Below are 13,637 nucleotides of genomic sequence, written 5' to 3'. Positions count from 1 at the left end.
TTAAGTATATTCCTGTGTATTATTTTTGTCATACCACTTTATTCTGTGGTCTGAAAGTGAACCCAACTGAATCCAACTGGAAGGACTCTGTTGGAGACTCTGGAGAAACAGAAGTGGGCTGTCACAAGTTAAAGATCCTTTAAGTACAGCTGCTGCCAGCTCCTTGCAAATGATGTTTTTATTAAGTACCAGCTTTGGACTTTTTCAGTATTACAGAAGAAACAGCAAGTAGAGCACATTAGTACAAAATGAGTAATATGCAATGTCAGTTCATGAAAAATTGCCCTGAAGCTATAAAGGTGTCTTTTCCACATGCTTTAATAGAAAGCAAAATAAAAGCAAACGTGAATCTTGGGCGTTGGCATAGATGGTATCACAGTGCCGAAATAGTATGCAAAGCTAAGCAGCTTGCTTTGGAGCCTGGGGTGAAAAAAAAAGGCAAGGACACTTTCTGTCCAGGCCAGATAAAAGAACATTGACTATATATTTCATTTGTGTTCCTTGCTTAATTTCTTTTCTCCTTTCCTTATCTTCACACCTTGAGCTCAGGCAGACCAGTGCTTCATTTCAGATGAGAAGGCAGCCATCCAAAAATCGGCCTAATGAAAATGCTGGATCTCACTGCACTATTCCCACAGCATGCCACTGTCAAACGAGGGGTATGGCATCAGCAGCTTTCTGAAACAAAGTATGAGCAATACTTTTGCAATATTGTTATTTTCATTTGATTAGACAACCTGAAATACCTGGAAACACAGGCTTGTTTGTTAGTTGCCCTTTATAGCTTTTTGTATAGTAAAGTTTTGAAGAAAATGTTTTCAATTACCGTTGCATCTTTCTAATCCTGGAGTTTATTTGGGACACAGTAACGTCTCCATATGGTATACATAGAGGGATATGGGCCCACATGTAATGCTTTGGTCTCCACTTGTAAATATGAACTTTTGGCCAAGCACAGAAAAATCCAAATGCTTTTCAAGTTGCTGTATTCCTGTTAGTATACATTCATTTACCTTATAAAACTTACATACCTAGTCTATATCTATGGATTCCCATTATTGCAATATTACAGCTTATATGCAAACGAGGTAGATATAATTTCCAGGAAATTTGAAGTAGCTGAAGTAGTATGTTCAAGAACAACCCACGGTGGTACTTTACTGAAGGGTAACAAAGAGTATAGAGAGCTTTTTATGACACATATAATTTTACATTTTCTTAGTTGCCTATTTTTATATTAGACATTCTCATTATTCCTATTCTTGCGTTAGAATTTTTGTCAATCATAATATTTAGAAAAACATTTATTTTTTTATCAGAATTTATTCTAAAATATTTTCATGCTCTTTTAAAAATGATAGGAAAATGGAAAGATCTGGCCATATTTTCAGGTAATGGACTATTAACAACATTTTGATGAAGTTCTTTCTAATGTATCTGCATAACATTTTATATTATTTTGTATTAGAATAATTATGAAGATAGAAACTTTATAGTGCCACCTACTGCTGAAAATACAATTTTTAAAACCTTGCTAGTTTGGGTACCTTCAAATAAAAGGGCAATGGAGGAAAATATCTGTTGGAATAAAATCTTTCAAACCTCTGAAAAAAGCTGGAGACAAGTCTTGACTTGCCGAGTGAATTTCAGTCACACTGAATTTCTGAACTTTGAACCAGTGACTATTTTGTCTGAGACTGTAATTAGAAGTGACTCTGAGGATCTGGGATTTTGACTAGAAGTTTTTTTGATGTTAGATTTTTAATAAGAACTTTCATTTTAAAATTAGCCCCTGTGATGTCACTAGAAAAACACTGATGAAAGGATTCAGTGAAACAAAATTTATTTTTCACTCAGTGATAAGGAGACATTCTCTATTTTACAGAGAGCTCTGCACAAGATGTAGACCAAGGACCCTGGAATCAGCATCACAGGCGGCACAAGCTCTGTTCCCTTCTTACATCGCAAAGTCATAAGATGGACCATGGATCCTTGCTTGGTTGTTGGCATGAGATGATATGTTCTCAGTCATGATGGTTGGAATTCATCTTCCCTAACCCTTACCATCTAAAAGTTAGATGAGGTTAACGTACAGTCTAAAGTACAGTAGCTGGTTCTTTCTTCACTTCATGAGAAGACCCTGTCTCTAGTACTAGTGAAAGAGTAACCGTATGCCTACAACATTTTTCCTGTGTCCCAGATGTTAAGTATTGGTTATGATCTCATTCCCAGGAACCATGGAAGTACAAGAAGTGGTAGGACTTTGTACATGAGTATGAACAAGTAGAATACAGACCCTTATTCTTCCCGAGGAAAGTTCAACTTTAAATTTGGCTCCGAGGCATCAGGAATGGTTTATCTGCTGCTGGTACTTGTCTCATCCTGTAGAATAAACTGACATTGAAATGCTTTGAGTGCATGATTGTCAGCATATCTCTCTTGTTATGGCCGATGACTTAACCTTAGAAATTAATTTCCTTTCAAGTTGAAAGATTCTTGAGAACAATGCATTTAAAACAGAGAAAAGAGCTTGTAAGGATGATTTAGCCACTTTGTGGCAGTATTTTAGAAGCCTTTGGAGGCACTTTGCATGACCCCCCTTTTCATTCACAGAGGAGAAAGACTGCTGTCGTGACAGTATCACTCTGCGGTCCTTCATTTTGCAACAGCAGCCTGATCTACTCAACAGATAACAATTTTCAGAAAAGCTTTTTGTAATGTACAGATGCTTATGTACAAGTAATTCTGGGTGCACATTTTACCAACCCTACACATTAAGAATTCACCTCCTATTAAGTTAGCTTGATAAAAACAAGATAGAGTACCTTTCTTAGTTGTTGAGCTTATTGTGTCTTTCACACAGTGAAAATTCATGCTGACTTCTTGGTCAATTAAACAATTTTTTTTTTTTTATTTACTGAACTGGTTTTGGCTAGGATAGAGTTAATTTTCTTCATAGCAGCTTGTATGGTGCTATGTTTTGGGTTTGTGATGAAAACTGTTGATAACACAGGGATATGTTAGCTATTGCTGAGCAGCACTTGCACAGTGTCAAGGCCTTCTGTGTTTCTCAGGCTGCCCTGCCAGCGAGCGGGCTGGGGGTGCACAAGGAGTTGGGAGGGGGACACAGCCAAGACAGCTGACCCCAACTGACCAAAGGAATATTCCATACCATGTGATGTTGTGCTCAGCAAAAAAGCTGGGGGAAGAAGGAGGAAGGGGGGGACTTTCAGAGTTACGGTGTTTTTCTTCCCAAGTCACGATTATGTTTAATGGAGCCCTGCTTTCCTGGAGATGGCTGAATACGTGTCTGCTGATGGGAAGTAGTGCATGAATTCCTCATTTTGCTTTGCTTGCATGTGCAGCTTTTGCTTTACCTACTGAACTGTCTTTATCTCAACCCACAAGTTTTCTCACTTTTTGCCTTCCGATTATCTCCCCCGTCCCACTGGGGGGAAGTGAGCGCGTGGCTGTGTGGGGCTGAACTGCCCACTGGGGTTAAACCACAACAGTCCTTTTTGGTGCCCAACGTTGGGCTCAAAGGGTTCGAGGTAACAACAGATTTGACTGGAGTTTGCTAGACTGAATGTATAGCTGTTAATAGCTGCTTAGCTATTAATTGGCAGGGTCCTGTGCTTGCCATGGGGCTTGCTTGCCTTGCTGTACATTAAAGTCTAGTACTTGTTAGTGGCTGCTTTTTGCTCCTGCTGTTTGCTGTAGGGCTTATCATCTCACCCTGCTGTGCCTGGGAGCATTTTGATAACAGCAACGGCCATGTGCCTGGGCTGGCCAAAGGCCAGGGCATCACTGCTGTCCCTGTGCTGCTGTGCTGGACAGGCTGGAGCTCCACTGTCAACTTGAGTCAAAGGGGCTGTGACCTGTGGATAAGTCCATGCGGGAGCAGGACATCCTGAGGTATGTGTGACTGTGGATAAGTCCATGCCAGAGCAGGTACACCTCAAAGCATCTGTGGCCCCATGCTGGAGCAGGTGGGGCTGGGGGCTGTGGTCTGTGGATAGGTCCATGCTGGAGCAGAGGTAAGGGGAGGAGTACACTGCGGTGTCCAAAGGGACCAGAGGCAGAGATTGTAACGGATATACCTTTAAATTGTTGTTACCTATGGTTCGAGTTGCAGGAACCACCACCAGTGGAGGATAAGCCTTACAAGAAGCAGTGCAAGTGCAGCAGTGACCCAACCTGAGCTGGCTTTGGTGCCCAATAACTCCATGCAACACACCACCTCTCCTGTCCTGAGTGACCACCATAACAGGTAGAATCCAGGTCATGGACTAATGAAGTCAATGGACATTTCATGGACATTTTATGGACATTTTACAGGCATGGTCCATAGACTAAGGGAATGATATCTGTGTATATATCAAAGGATGGGAAGGGGGAAAGCAGCTAATGAGGATCTATTGGATAGTGTGGGACCTGAGCATGATGTAAATGGTATGGAATAAGGTATAGAGATTGTACTGGTTTTGGCTGGGATAGAGTTAATTTTCTTCATAGTGGCTTGTATGGTGCTTATGTTTTGGATTTGTGATTTATACAGTGTTGATAAAACACTGATGTTCTGCTTCCCAGTGTGATACAGGGGACACCCGCACCTTGATGGAGGAGGAAGGATGAGCACTCTCACTTTTGGCTGGGTAATTATTTTGCTCGTAGGTCCACGAGTTACAAGTTATGAATTAATGAATTGCAAGTTATGAATTAGAGAACTTGTGAGTTAGAAACCTCATGACAAGTGATGAATTAGTGAATTCACGTGCTAGACCAGCCTGTACAAAGGTGACTGAGCCCTTGTTTGTTATGTTTGTTTGCTTTCCTAATGAGCTCGTAAAATAAAGTTTAATTTACAGAGTATGTTGTTCTGTAATTTTGAGAGATCCAAACAGACCGTGACACAGAGTGAGTAGTCTGTGGCCCTTCCCCCTATTACCTGTCCAAATACTTTAAAACTGCTTCTTTCCAGAAGAGCAAAGAGGCAGTGACTAGGGACACTCCTCTGAAAGGAACAGGGGAAATCCTTCACAACACTCAAGTTCTATGTTGGTTGTCTACCCCAAAATCCTGTTGTCCTGTAAGGGCCTTGCCGAAGACCTCTGGTGCCTGCTCTTCTTCCCAGGGCAGTCATAATCCGCCTGATCCTTCCCTCTTGTTTCACTCACTATGGACTATGGACTTTTAGTGTTAATGTGTGTCAGCGTAAATAATTAAAAGAAATGCACACTGTATCCCAGAAAACTAGAAAGGTTGAAAATGCGCTTCTTCCTTCTCAGAGAAAGGTGCAAACTCAAATCACAGTCAGCAGGAAAATGAATAAGCTATTTGGTGATACCATGTACAAAAAAATAGCATTGTAAAAATGAAATTATTTAAAGTAATATTCAAAGCACACAGTCATTGTTGATTTAGTTTCCAGTTATACAGAGGTAATTGTATTAATGAATTGCCTCATTCAGTTTGGTGGGAAAACAATTGAAAGTTTTAATGTCCTGGCATCTGCAGATAATAAATGATAAGATCTGTACTCCTAACTCAACTAGAATCCTAATTCTTGTTTTACCCAGGGCATAGTACAATATCAGTATGTCTGATGAAAGATTCTTCTGTGACCTTCTGGAGCCAAGACAATTCTGGAGTAATTCTAGAATAGAGTAACTGTTTTAGAATTAAATATTTAAATAAGCTAGAATAGATGAAGGAACTTATTCCAGAATTAATGACCCCATATATATAGCGATTTAAAATCCAAGTTGAATTCCATGAATACAAATGTTTGCAGCCTGCATTGCACTGAACATACTGGGAATAGTTTTAAAAGACGTAGTTTTGTGACTTCAACTGCTGAAGCCACACTAACTATAAATAAGCATATTACAAAGAGTCTAAAGTGCATCATGTGCTTTAAAGTCAGAACTCCATGTCTGACATGTTGTTGAACTCCCCACCATCCTCTAAGTGTTGGAATACATATATGCCATAGGTGAGCTGACCCAGCTCCTGCCTGCCTGTCCTTTGCTTTAAATTCTCATGTGTTCCCAGGAGCTGAGAGAGCCTAGACACTTCTCAAGTGCACACTATAATTGTTCATGGATTTTTTTGTTGCCCCTCCCACCCCCCAAAAAATCCAGAAAGTGTGAAAGTGAGAATAATACTGAGGTCTCTTTGACTTTCATCTTCTGATGCAAGAGATAACACAAACATTGGGTAGCATATCTGTTCTATCAAAGTATTTTAGTATACTATCAGTATCTATACAAATAGAATTAATAACTCAAATAGTGTTTAATCTATGACACATTCATAATCTCTTCTAGGACATACCTTTCTTATGCTCTAACTCATCATTCTGTACGTCCTCTGCTATAACAAGAGCATTTGCTAAATAGGGGAAACCCCAAGTTATTTCCTGGTCTGACTTTCAAAGAGAAAGGGAGAAGCGGCTGCTTTATTGCCACTTTTTTTCTTGCCTTTTCTCTTTTTTTGAGATTTTCCTCCTGATAGTCATAAGACATGGGAATATAATATGTTGTTTACTTCTTCAGCCTCTTGTCATGCCCCATATATTCTGCTAACCCAGCAAGCAGTCCTTACTTACCATGTTTAAAATATAAGCAACCTGCTGACTCTATACACGCTGTTCTGCAAGAGCTGCTCTTGAAGCAGCCGCATGCACAGGATGTTCTGCTTCTCGTCCGCAGGGCTGTTATGCAGGCAGCCTGTTAGCTATCAGCAGCTGTCAGTGCTGAGCCTGTCCTGATGGATCTGGTGGGGTGCTAACTTCCAAATGTGCTCAGGGTGGTGAAGATGGGCATGGGCAGGAGGGCAGACGCCAGTGCTGCGTAGGAATGGTTGTGCAGCCTCACTGCTACCTAGGCAGCAGAGGTAACACCTTGAACAAGTTGCATAGACCGGCTTCCAGCGTCGACATGTTCTCTGTGCCTCAGTATGAATGCAACAGTCAGAAATGCAAAAACCCTGGAGTCACGATGTTTCTGTTGGTATTTTGCCTGGTTCTTCTTTTTTTTCTTTCTAGCTTAACTTGCATCTCTTTCTCCTCTCCTAAATATGTCATTATGTACATGGTGTTGCCACCCATTAGCCTCACTCCTAATCTCATCTCTGTTAGTGTGCTATAGGGAGAGGGTAACACATAAGCCTGAGGATGAATGAAGGCTGTATTTGAATAGGAAGCAGTATCAAGCAATCAATCAGTGTGATCCTCAGCACTATACTGGACTGTGTGCCCAGTTTTTATTTAAATACATGGTAGAAACAGGGAGTCTCTGGAAGTGAGTTTCTGAGGAAACAAAAACTAAGCTTGATTCTCAGAATGTAAGTGCAACCCTCATTTTTATGCACTCTTTTGGGATCTGCTACTAGAGTAATTCGGTGGCTGCTCAGCAGCAGCAGCTAACAAAGCAGTGTTGGGATTGCTGGCAGCCCATGACGTGCTGACCCTTTTTTTCTACTTTGTATTTCTAAGTACTCTGTTCCAGAAGAAGTCATCTATTATGGGTTCCCCTTAATCACCCTTAAAGGTTTGGACAAGTTAAACATATACACGTATTTCCAAATAAATCCGGCCTCCAGCCATTGATTGTTTTTCTGGCTTTTTTCAGAACTCTTTCTCATTTATCTTTTGTCTTTTTGATAGTGCTGTGGATAGAACTGAATATTTTAGGCCAAAATCATAAAGAAAATTACTTAACCTGATGCTGTTACAGCTCTTCATGTGGAGTCCAAAACGACATTGCTCTTTTGCCTTGCCATATCCTGTGCAAACTCGCATCTAGTTGCCAGGGCAGAAGAAGGAGAGTTTCCCATCATTCTCTTTTCTAGTTCATGCTTTTCAGGCTCTTTCTTCTACTGAAAAATTACTTGGATTATTTGTACAGTATTTATCAATTTGCCTTACTCTAGATCAAAACTATTATTTTTTGAGCGCATCATTTCTTGACACCCCATCTATAATTCTCTCTTCATTGGTATTTGCAGCTTTTTGCGATGTACAGTTGTAAATGTCAGCAGCGTGCTGAAGTTTACTATATTTTCCTGATGAAAATATTAAAAAAAAATGAGCCCTCACACCGGTATCTATCCAACCCCAAACATCTCACAGTTCAATATATCATATGTTTGTCTTTGCAACACTGTATTGAGGTTCCCAGTATATACTGGGGTTTCCAGTGTACTGTAAGCCATGTTTGAGAGGGAGAAGCCTACGTGGGAGCTGGAGCAGCAGTTTGGTAGCTGGCAGAAGGAGGCAGCTGGGCTGTAAGCAGCCTGAGAGCTTCCCAGGGAAATAGCTTGTTGCTGGCAGGGTGTCAGTAGTAGCAGCAGGAGGACATAAGGAAGCAGGAGACACGACAAAACTGCATATGTGACTGGCAGAAGACTGGTGTCAAATGGTCCCAACAAGGCCCACCCCGTACAATCATAACCCTCATTTGAGTTTCAGCTGCAGGGCTGATAACGTTGCCACTGTTAAGAGTTAATTGTGCTTGAGGGAGTTGCCCTATTTGTTCCGAGAAAGCCATAAAGCAGTCGTGTTACTTCTGCAGACCCTGCGTGTTAAAGGAGGACAGCCTGGTAAGGAGAGCCTGCAGAGCCTCCTGCTTCCAACACCTCCAGCACTTGGCACTGAGCTGGTGGAGCCCCGGCTGGGAAGGGACGTCCTCGCCCGCCATCAGGGGACAGGTGCTCCGCAGCAAACTCACACCTTTCCTAGCAAAGGCAGCTTGAACTCATTTTTTCAAGTAAGATTTTTATGGAGTATGATTCGAAACCTTTAACAAAATCTACATTACATCTGTTGCCCTCTCTTCAGCCATTCCTTTTATAAATCTGTCCAAACAGATCACTCAGGTTTGCACAGCAAGATTTTTTTTCATAAGACCATAGTGGTTGTTGCTTGTGGCCCTTGAACCTTCCAGATGTTGAGCGATTGCTGTGCAATGTTTCTAGTATTGCTCACTAGGAACAGAAATTATGCCTAAGAGAGACTGATGCTGAGTACCACTCTTTTTTCTTGTGAAAATTGGTGAGTTGTTTGGTTAATAAATGTTCCTCAGTTTCCCACGGCTATTGTGATGATAATTTATGCTGTAATTACAATAAGTATATCACACGCATTCCAGAAACTATAGCAGAATGCAGCTAGTATCCCTTGACCCCTCCAGTGAACGTAAATGATTTTCCTGCATTCACTTACAGTTTTTTAATTGATGAAGAATTTGATTTTCAATCAAGCTATCTGTTTGCAAGGTCAAAAAGGCTGGTTTTATTAGCGTGTGGTATGTGTTACATTAGCTTGCAGACTGTTTGCAAGTGCCAGAAGAGAGCTGGAGGTATGTTGCTTGATGAAAACAAGTCCGCTGAACATGTATGTTTTGGTTAGGTGAGCTGACAATACCAAGCAGAAAAAGCAGGCCTGGAGTAGCCCACATGCTATAATTTGTGATGTTCAGGAGCTCTGCACGTCTTTTTAGGTTATTACGCAAACTTGAAAAGAATCAGAACTTTTCAGAATATGAGATTTTTACTGCAGTTCATGCACGCAGTTTTTTCTCTGCTAATACAGACAGTAAGTTGGCTATATTAGTTGGCTAGCTCTTCAACAAACTAAATTCCTGGGACTCTGCCTGACTTCCTTGAAAAATTTGAAGCTGTTTTTAAGGAGGTTCTGTGAGAAAATGCAGCACAGTGAATTTCACTAACTTTGGCCGGCTTATAAGGGAAAGGCTTGCAGTTACCCTCAGGCATGAACTTGATTACATGAAGAGTAAGAAATACAAAATAAATCATATGCTTTAGTTCTAAATTACATTATTTGATGTAATAAGAACTTCCATATCAGATCAAATCTAAATTAGTTGTCTGCCAACAGTAATTCCCAGATGTCTCTCAGGAAATTGCCCTATTCTTCAACCTCCTTTCCCTCCTCTGCAAGTATAATGGATAATTACGTAACAACCTGACTATAGGGGAAGTTATTTTCTAACCTCAGGCTGGTGGCTGATTTATGCCCTGAACTGTGAACATTTATATCCATTATGAATTTTTATCAGGTCCAATCTAATTCCCCACATAAATGTATGAATATGTATGTATAACCTTTTACTGAATCCTGCTAAGCACTTGTCCTCAATGATACCATTTGCCAGCATGTTTCGCAGGTGTATTACTTTTGCCAATTTTAAATATAAAGCCTTTTACTTTCATTATTACAATCAGTGTTTACCTGGGAAATATATCAGTGGTAGCAATAACCCCCAATATCCTTTTCCCCAGTCGCTCCCTGCCCTGAACAGCTCTGAAGCCCCAGCTGGAGCCTTGGTGCCTGTGCTGGACCAGAAGGTAGCAATCTCCGGCCTGCTGACATTTCCTGCTCCATCCCCTCATAGACTAGACCTCACCTTTTACATTATGGGTTGATGAAAGGCAGAGGGATGATGCTTGCAGTAAATGAAAAGGTTACAGTGTCTCTAGGACTATTATCATTCTGCTGCACCATGACTTCCTGAATTTGCAAGTATCGTTACAATTTAATGTCAAGAGAAGAATTTGTTTTGGACTATGGGAAAGAAATTAATTTTGGTTTGTGTTGGGTCGGGTCAAAGAGGTGCTTTTGTGAAATACTGGGGAGGGAGGGCTTAATCTTGGGGTGGGCTATTACAGCTACATTTTATTGTGGAAGGAGTGTAGATTATCTTTGATTATGGGGAAATTGGTTATACCTGGTAAAAGAAGGTTGGATTAGGAATGATTCTGAATAGAAAAGTAAGAACTATTTTGCCTAAAGAAGGAATTTCACTGTATGTCTATGTGGGCTGACTACTGCCACAAAAAAGTGGTCGGGTTTTGACTAGAAGCAAAAGAAGATGGGACAGACTGTAGGGAAGACCTTGCAGAGGCAGCAAGAAAATACGATGTTTTCCTTTCTCCTTTCAAACCTGGACATTACTGGTGGTATCTGCATTCATAGAAATTTGAAAGGCAGGCAATTCCCAGGGAACTTGCCAAAGGGACGAGGCACCCTTGCAAATCAAACCTTGAATAAGCACCTGTAATGAAAAGAAGGCCATGAGACCGACTTCAATAGTCCATATATGAAAAATCTTGAATTTGTGAATCCTCATAATACACTCTCAGTGGGGAAATATTATCGGGCTGAAAAAATTCATTTACAGAGAATGGGGATACATGCAAAGCCAACAGAGACATGTGGAGTGGTTACAATAGACAGCAGAAGTCAAGAGGCAATAACTGCATACAGACAACTTGGTGATCGGGGTCAGTATAGGGCATCTGTGGACTTAGCCACAAAGTTCTGATTTTGGTGTAAATTCTTTAGTCTGGGAATGCTGAGACATGATCTTTTGTTGGTTCACTTAATTATATAATGAACAGCTGTGAAGTTTTTATTTGGATTAAAATTTCCCTGGAACTCAAGGTAATTTAGATCTGAGGTTTTGGCTCTGGTCCCTTCCCAGCTTGTACTCAATATAAATTACTGCCCTAGAACCATGACATGTTCAATTTATCCTCCATTTTAGGTGGCTTAAAAGTGCATGCATAATTCTGTGCATGCCACACTTTCTGTAATCTACTGTGACAAATAGACCAAATGACTGAAACTGCTAGGTAAGACACTTTATTTTAGTCACGAACCCATACCCAGCCTTAGTTTAAATACCAGGCAAAAATGACATTTGAATTATTTGATTTGAATCAATGCCGAATTCAATCTTACGCAAACTCAGAAAGAGAGAGGGAAAAAAAGTCTTGGAATAAACCCAGTGATTTATGCGTGGGAACATAAGGCAATAACAAGCAGCAATCGATTCAACTGTAATGGCAGGAGTGGACCACCATGAAAAATCTGGCAACTTTTCATTGGAGCTACTGTGACTGAGGGATTGGGAACAGGGCGATGTTTTTACACACGGATAATGACTACAAGAAAAGTAGACTCGGGGACCAGCATTCCCAATTCCACCTTCTATCAAAAATGCTGGTCAAGCTCTGTATGCCATGGTCCACTCACACTGCTGTGAGGTGTGCCATTGCTCAGTACAATAGAGGATGACAAATATTCCCATTCTGGAGAGAAAAATAGAAAACAGTTATATCACACCTGTCTGACAAATATATGTATTTTCATGATCTAATTCCAAAAAACTGTGTTAAATTAAGAGCTGTATCCAGAAATTATGAACCTTGGTGTTGAGTTTTGATCTTCTGGGTCAGGCTGACTTGCCTGTTAGTGCCATGAGTTCAGGCGCAGGGAGGCAATGTCACCTGAACATCCCCCAGAGAGAAAGCAGGACTGCCTAGAATTTTTGTCAGTATTACACATCCCACAGGGATAATGTCTTCCAGGATTATTTTATACTCTGAAATATTACTATTTTTCTTAGGGCTTTTTTTACTACATAGTAAGCCTTTCTAATAAGGCCATGTTTGCATAACCAAATGCTAGGAGTTCAGCTCAGAAAGGCAGCCAAGACAGATTTTTAGCTACACCTACTAATTCCAATATGCAGCTCAACCCAAGAAAAGAGACTGGGGGGTAGCTGCCTAGAAAGTTTGTTACTGTGGTTCCCTTTTCCCGCTGGTACCCAGAGAGACTCTGAATGAGCTTTCTCTGAAGTTACGCACAGAAAGGTCTGACTCCTTGTAGCTCTTTAAGCAATTTTGTCCTCAGCCAGAGACCTATCGTCTAATCTGATGCCTCTCAGTGGAAATTTTTTTTCTCTGAATTGTCATGCCAAACAGTTGTCCACTTTGTTGTTTTTTTCATAGAAAGGCACCTGTTCAATTTTAGATACTGTTCAGCCTGTTCCACTTCAGTGGTCTACACTACCCCTCCGAGAGTCCTGAGCTTTTCACATTTCAGGCTGCCAGCTCTCTTATGTGCTTTTCCCCAGCAGCCAATTTTGCTCTGAAGCTCTTATTGGAGCCAACTTCCATTCCTTCATAAAGGGATACCCTCTTGTTATTGCAATTGAGGAGTTCCATAAGAGGCTTTTAATGTCTCCAGAGTGTTGTTATGTACGATAAAGTCTTGAATTAAGCTTTACCTAACACTTGTTCATGCAATATTCATTTATTGGCAAATTGCATTTGTTTCTGCTGTTGACAAATACTTTTACGTTTATTTCTAATACCACAAGTACATGATCAGATTCATATAGGACTGAATAAAATGTTCTATGGTCTGTTTGATTAGCAGGAGCAGCTCAAAGCCTGAAATCACTAAAATGTACACTGCCATCTTGTGTTCTGAAGTTCTAGATAATATAAAAATGCACACTATACATACAGCTTTTCACAAAATAGGAGTTGGCTATATGAGTAGAATATGCAAGGTTATCGAAAGATGTTTGCTGTCATTTTTCTTTTCTTTCCTGTAAAATGTAAAATAGTCCTTAAAATAGCAAGTCTCACTGGTAACTCTGAATTCACCTGTTCTAAGGATCTATTCCTTTTAATTAGTGATTTGTGTGTAACCCAGTAAAAAAAAAAAAAAAAGACTACAGAGAAAATTCTTCTAAAGCCAAGCTGTTCTCTTTTTCCAGCAATAAGGTTGAATATGGACTCCAAGGAATAGCTCTGTTGCA

The 13,637-nt window shown here is 40.5% G+C and overlaps 1 protein-coding gene across 16 annotated transcripts in view; it reads left to right on the top strand.

Annotated features, from left to right (window-relative positions):
• Window positions 1-572: 572 nt before the first annotated feature.
• AGPS (alkylglycerone phosphate synthase) overlaps window positions 573-13,637 on the top strand; it is a 99,378-nt gene continuing 86,313 nt past the window's right edge. For 2 of the 16 annotated variants that reach the window (XM_052793642.1, XM_052793636.1), the window contains exons 1-3: window positions 573-688; window positions 1,886-4,270; window positions 4,601-4,655. The gene's annotated coding sequence lies outside the window, so the exon portion shown is untranslated. Of the gene's footprint in view, window positions 689-1,885; window positions 4,656-13,637 lie in introns of all 16 variants that reach the window. The other 14 variants (XM_052793641.1, XM_052793634.1, XM_052793640.1 and 11 more) reach the window with 12 other exon arrangements.

This window comes from Harpia harpyja, chromosome 7 (assembly GCF_026419915.1).
Source record: "Harpia harpyja isolate bHarHar1 chromosome 7, bHarHar1 primary haplotype, whole genome shotgun sequence".
NCBI classification, from domain to species: domain Eukaryota; kingdom Metazoa; phylum Chordata; class Aves; order Accipitriformes; family Accipitridae; genus Harpia; species Harpia harpyja.
This window is presented reverse-complemented; position numbering and strand designations above follow the sequence as displayed.